This window comes from Ornithodoros turicata, chromosome 7, assembly GCF_037126465.1.
Source record: "Ornithodoros turicata isolate Travis chromosome 7, ASM3712646v1, whole genome shotgun sequence".
In the NCBI taxonomy this organism is placed as follows: Eukaryota; Metazoa; Arthropoda; class Arachnida; order Ixodida; family Argasidae; genus Ornithodoros; species Ornithodoros turicata.
In genome coordinates, this window is record NC_088207.1 from 10639411 (window position 1) to 10645408 (window position 5998).

At 45.6% G+C, this 5998-nt stretch overlaps 1 pseudogene; it reads left to right on the top strand.

Annotated features, from left to right (window-relative positions):
- The first annotated feature begins 880 nt into the window (after positions 1-880).
- On the top strand, positions 881-4560 carry LOC135400445 (tubulin alpha chain-like; annotated as a pseudogene).
- Positions 4561-5998: the final 1438 nt, after the last annotated feature.

Here is a 5998-nt window from a genome sequence, read left to right on the forward strand (position 1 = left end):
GGCCTCATGACATCAGCGGCTGGCAGCCGAGGGAGGGGGCATTTCTGCCGCGGGATTCAAAGCTCCCTCGCGAGCCAGGATTACGCCCTAGGCTCAAACTTTTTGTACGAATATATATCACAGGGCTCGGAATCGTAATTTCGTAATTTCTACTTCTCCCATCATATTTTATTCCGATCATTTCCATGCTCCTTTAAGGTAGCTTAATATGGAGTCAAAATGCACCAGAGGTTCATCTCCTATAAGGAGTAAGGGATGGAATGGAATGTGCATATCGTATATCCGTTTAAAGGGACAGTCTGGACCCCACATATGAACTAAATAGAGCTTATCAGATAATTCCTTATATCCTTCTATGCAGAGTATTTCGTTTATATTCGGCTTCGAGAATTTCTAATGCAATTTCGAACTTGCACCTTTTGTGAATAAGAGTCAAAATGCAGACTAACTGATGATACACGATGAAATTTGACTGAACCCGGAGACAAGGAAAACACAGACGATCACAAACACATTCTAGTTCGTGAATGTGTTTATGATCGTCTGTGATCGTGTTATGACCTCATTTTGATCAGTGAAATTTACTCCCGTCACGGACGTATATGCTCATCTCACCCCTAATCACATTTTGCATGCTAAAGAAGGAGAGGGGGTCAATACGCTTCCTTTCAAATTTCGATATCTTGGTGTTTTCCTACTCTCACTTCGGATGCTGTCTAGCAACGTTGGGTATATGGTTTCTTTGTGCGAGCGAGCGGTTTACGGTGTGTATTTCTATTTATGGTGCTATAATGTGCAAATTAGCAGATTTTAGCGTGCTCTTTATTTCCCGTCGTTGTCGTTCGAGCATCGCGTGTTGTTCCGGTGAACATTTAGTTGAATGAATCGTCACAGTCCCAACGTATATCGCGCAGTGTTGACCAAGGCCAAGTCAACCAAGCATTCTGGTGAGTTATGCTTTCGTAGACTGCCTTGCGTAGCAGTGTGCTATCCACACATAGTTGCATGCTCATACAAGTAATTTGACTGAATCAGACAGCAGAAGTGCCTGCAATATATGCAGCTCGGTATGTGTTAGTAGATTTGCGCCGTTTGTAGTTCGTTTCGCGTTCAGGAACAACAAATGTATTCGAAGTTAAGACGTTAACATATCGATAATGCCACACAGTACAGCAGCATTTATCATTGTGAGCCATATTTGATTTGTTAAAATTTGTCGTCATATTTGTTCAAAAATAAAAGCACAAGTCGGCATACTCGGATTGATCTCCTTGAACTGCTTATGGCGAACATCTGCAAATGTTGTGCTTATGTGCCTCCACGCACCATACTAGGCGCAAAAGCATATCTGATTAGAATAAATATTTTAAGAGGAAGTTATTTAAATACGCTGTTGGCTGTGTCTAGAGGTACGTCGGACCGACGTATTCCAACCAAAACTACCAAAACTAAAACGGATACGCCCTCTGTTCCTTGACGCGGGGTACTTCGGATAGTTGGACAACTGCGACATCGCAAAGTCCGCTTTCGTGCCGGGAGAGTTGTGTTCGTGAAGCGGTATCAGGCGGAGCAAATCCCCAAGCGGCCATCTTGAATTGGTTCTCGCGTATGATTTCACAAGCGACTATCGCGATAGACCGCAGCTGCACACGTATGCATGGTATTAATACATAATGTCATCCATCACATCCCGGAGAAGAGATATGCAAGCTTGGCCCCCAAGACATCGCATAAGCTGCTGTCTGCGTGTTAATTTACAGCTCCATTTCGCTATCCTATTTCACCCCGCAGCATGAGCGTAGCGTGTGAACATATTCTATTCGTATTCACGATACACATGCAAGGCCATTTTGAACATGTTCAACAGTTCCTGCTACACCTAGCAGAGCACTTAGAGAGCTAAGAGAGCACTTATAGAAGTAGCAGTCGATCCCGTCGTATGATTGTGTGTATGAGTGAGAAAAATGTAAGAGCGAAAGGAGGGATGAGTGAGAGAGAGAGTGGTTGAATTGTCCCTTCAGATGACGCGCCCTTGGAAGTCGTTGGGGAGGTGTGTTAGCTTAGCTCAATTGGTAGAGCCCTGGACCGGAAATCCAGAAGATGTGAGTTCGAGTCCTACAGCTGGCTAACCTTTTCTGTGACTTCCATCTTTCAAGGCTATTTTGTTTTCATAACGAGACGTGGAGAGGCCCAAGAAGCAACATCGTCGACTTGGGACACTCATTCTTTCATCACAAACTCTAGAAAGATCGTAAGCAGTTTTCTGTGCCCCAGCAGCGATCAACATGACTTCTTGCGTGTGCCGAGTCTGCCACTTTCACGGCAAACGAAGAAGCAATTTCCACTTACGACGGAGGAATACAGTTGCAACAATGATGTCAGCGAGCTGCCAAATAACAGCAATGTGCGACTTTTTAAATCACTTTTTTATGTATTGGCATCGGAGGAACTGCATAAACCCTATGTTGCCATTCTGCCTACCAACTTGCACGTGCCTTATCACCTGTCTACCAACTCGCTTCGGCAAATTCCTATCCTATATCCTATCTATCTATCCTATCGATCCATCCTATAGACTTTGAGGTATTTCAGCAAATAGTAAACAACACGCGTGAATGCATATCTAATCATGTGGGACAAGCTGGCGTCCAACTAGGAAATTCAAGCTGGGAGTTGTTCTGTTTGGAATGGAACATGGAATTTAACCTGATGGCTGGATGATGAAAGGCACCACGGTTGGAGGCAACGATTCCGTCCATAAGAAAGTTCCTCGGGCAATTTATGTGGACCTAGAACCCACTGTGATAAATGAGATGCGGGAAGGTCTCTACTGTTTTATCCGGACATGTTGTTAACTGGCAAGGAGAATGCCTCAAGCAACTATACTCGTGGACGCTATACTATTGGGAGAGAGATCCCCGAACTGGTCTTGGAACGAATCCGTCAGCTGGCACGCAAGGCCATGGACCTGCAAGGCTTCCTCATTTTTCCCAGCTTAGGCGGACGCACTGGCTCCGCCTTCACGTCGTTGCTTGTGGAGCATCTCTCAGTAGCGTATGAGAAGAAGCCAATACTTGGGTTTACCGTCTACCCTGCATCCAAGGTAGACACCGCCGTGTTCGAGTCGCCTGTTTTGTCGTATAGTGCACTGAGTTAATTAGCCTGTTTGACTGCCAAGGTTTATACCGGCGTTGTGGAACCCTACGATGGTGTCCTCACCACTCACGCAACTTTGACGCCACCACTCAGGCAACTCGCGCATTTTGATTGCACATTTATGGTAGACAACGACGCTATATACAACATGTCTAAAAACAACTTGGACATCGACTGTCCCGGCTACACGAATGTGAACAGGCTCGTTGGACAGATTGTCTCTTCCGTCACTTCTTCCGTGCGGTTCAAAAAAGACGTCAATGTCATAGAAATCATAAGTAGAAAGGCTAGAAGAAAAGCTGGGAGAGAGGGTGATGGGGGAGAGCAAAAGAGTTGTACCGAGGCAAGACCCCCTCCCAATGTCCAAGTCCGGGAGGCGCCATGATCGATATTTCGGATTGGGCCGGATTCCGCCACAGCCTTTCCACGTGTGAAGACCAGGCACCTTCGGCGCTATAGTATCCAATCCAATCCAATGCAAGTTGCGTCCGCTTCCGCTCTGCTCCGCGTGCCATGCCGTGTGCGAAGTGTGTTTGCTTTGTCTGCCATAACCCGCGCGCTTGGATTCTTTAGGGAACGAGTATGGTACGGTTTAAACCTTGTGCTGAACAACAAGGAAACAACAACGCAGGGAACTCGTAGGTGCCACCGTTCGTAACCCGCTAGGCCTACCGTATCGATCATGGCGGCTCACATGTTGAGATGCTCCTCTTTGCTGGCTTGGTTTCTAGTTATTATGAGAGTTCTATGGTCAATGTAGATCTGACAGAGTTGACGCCTTATCCTAGGACGCATTTCCCCCTCGTCACCCATGCTTCCGTGATTTCGGCCGAGAAAGCATACCACGAACAGCCAACAGTGTCAGAAATTACCAAGGCCTGTTTTGAACCAGCCAACCAGCTGCTGCAGTGCAATTCCCGTAACGGTATGTACATGGCCTGCTGCCTGCACTACCGAGGCGACGTTGTGCAAAAGGAGGTGACTGCCGCCCTTGCTAGCCTCAAAACCAGGCATACCTTTAAGTTTGTAGACTGGTGCCAAACTGGTTTCGAGGTAGACAAACACTTTTGAATTAATGCTGCGATAACTTAGTCTGTACTTTTCACAGGTGGTTACAACAACCAGCCACATACTGCAGTTCCAGATAGCGAAATGGCAAAGGTTCGTCGTGCAGTGTGCACTATATCTAATACCACAACCATTGTTGAAGCCTGGGCGTCTTTGAACTACAATTTTGACGTCATGTTTGCAAAGCGTGCTTTCGTGCACTGGTATGTGACAGAAAGTATGGAAGAGGGAGAATTCTGTAAGTCACGCGAAGACTTTGCTGCCCTGGAGAGAGACTACGAGGATATTCCTATTGGTTATGCTGAAGACTCTGGAGAAGACAGTGAAGAGTTCTAAGTGTCAGAAGGTGCCTTTCTTATAGAAATAGCGATGATAGCATTCTCCACGGAATGTGCTCGTTCAAACTGAGGACCTTCATCTTTTGGAACTCGGTACACCTATATTGTATTAGAAAACTGCAAGTGGAGGGAAGTTGAACAATGTGCATTTTGGGGCACTTTGCTTGCAAATATAATATTTCAGGTCCACCGATGGCAAGTTAACGAACAGGCCTTGGAAAGTGCGGGGGAGAGTTGGACCTCTAACATAAGCTGCACTAGCGTAGAAACCAGAAATACAGAGCAAGGACAAAGAAGTATGTTTCCTGCCCTTGCTTTGTCCTGCTGCTTTTATACCACCATGCCTTTAAAATGCCCTGAATATAGTATCCTCAGTATTCAATTATCAGCTACTGAAGACTTGTATATTACGGACATCTATTACGCGCCCTATACTTGTGGAGGAGGTTGGTAACATACAAACGAGCCAAATGGCTGCAAGTCATAGTGGATATTCACCTATAACGAAGGAATAAATGTCATTATTGAGATGCGGCTCCACTTACAAATGGTGTGATGGGCTCTGCAGGGCCGCTCGACAAACACTGAGCTAGGGCTGTTTGAATACCTGTGCAACTTGGTTCTGGGTAGACCTCCGTGTTGAAGGGTTAAAAGGGTTAAAAAGAATCAAGTGAATGAAAATCGGGCATAGTTGAAGACTTCGTGCTATATTGGTGTAGCGAGTTACATACCATAAATTATGTGATCAGCGCACCGAACAACGCAGACAGAAAGTCAGAGTAGATTGTTTGTCGTCCGTCCGCGTTGTTTCCTGCGGTGGTCAACACGTCTTCGTGAGTTTGTAAACATCGAAACATGAACTTTGCCCTAGTGTGGACTACAGGAGAAAAATATTCTGAAAAGTACCATTCATTAGCACGCATTAAAGAACACTCGGGTGTGTAGAACAGCAAGCAAAGCACAAGCAAAGCACAGTGGCGTCGCTCTTGATTATTGCTGCCTCGCGGCGCTCTACCCAGAAATATTGTTTATTTATTTGATTTATGTACCCTCAAGGCCCTGAGGCATTGCAGAGGAGAGTGGTAAGTATGTTACCTAACAAAAAACATGTATGTGGCGTTAGAAATACAAAGAAGCACGATTTACACACGAAAATACAGTACATATAAAATATAGATGCGGCGTTAGGAACCGGTGATTTAAACATGAAAGTGTAGTCACATAGCCACTTCTTGGACTATCTGATATTAATGATCGCTGCGATGGATCCAGGAAGGTGGTTCCACTCAGACGACGTTCGACGCAAAAGCGAATCATGAAATGACCTTTTGCCTGTGATCAATGCGGGAAGAAATATGGTAAAGTGGGGCTACTTGAAGACGGGGGCAAGTTCAGGACAGTTTAGGTTCTTCGCGTGCGCGTGGCATTTTCTTAGC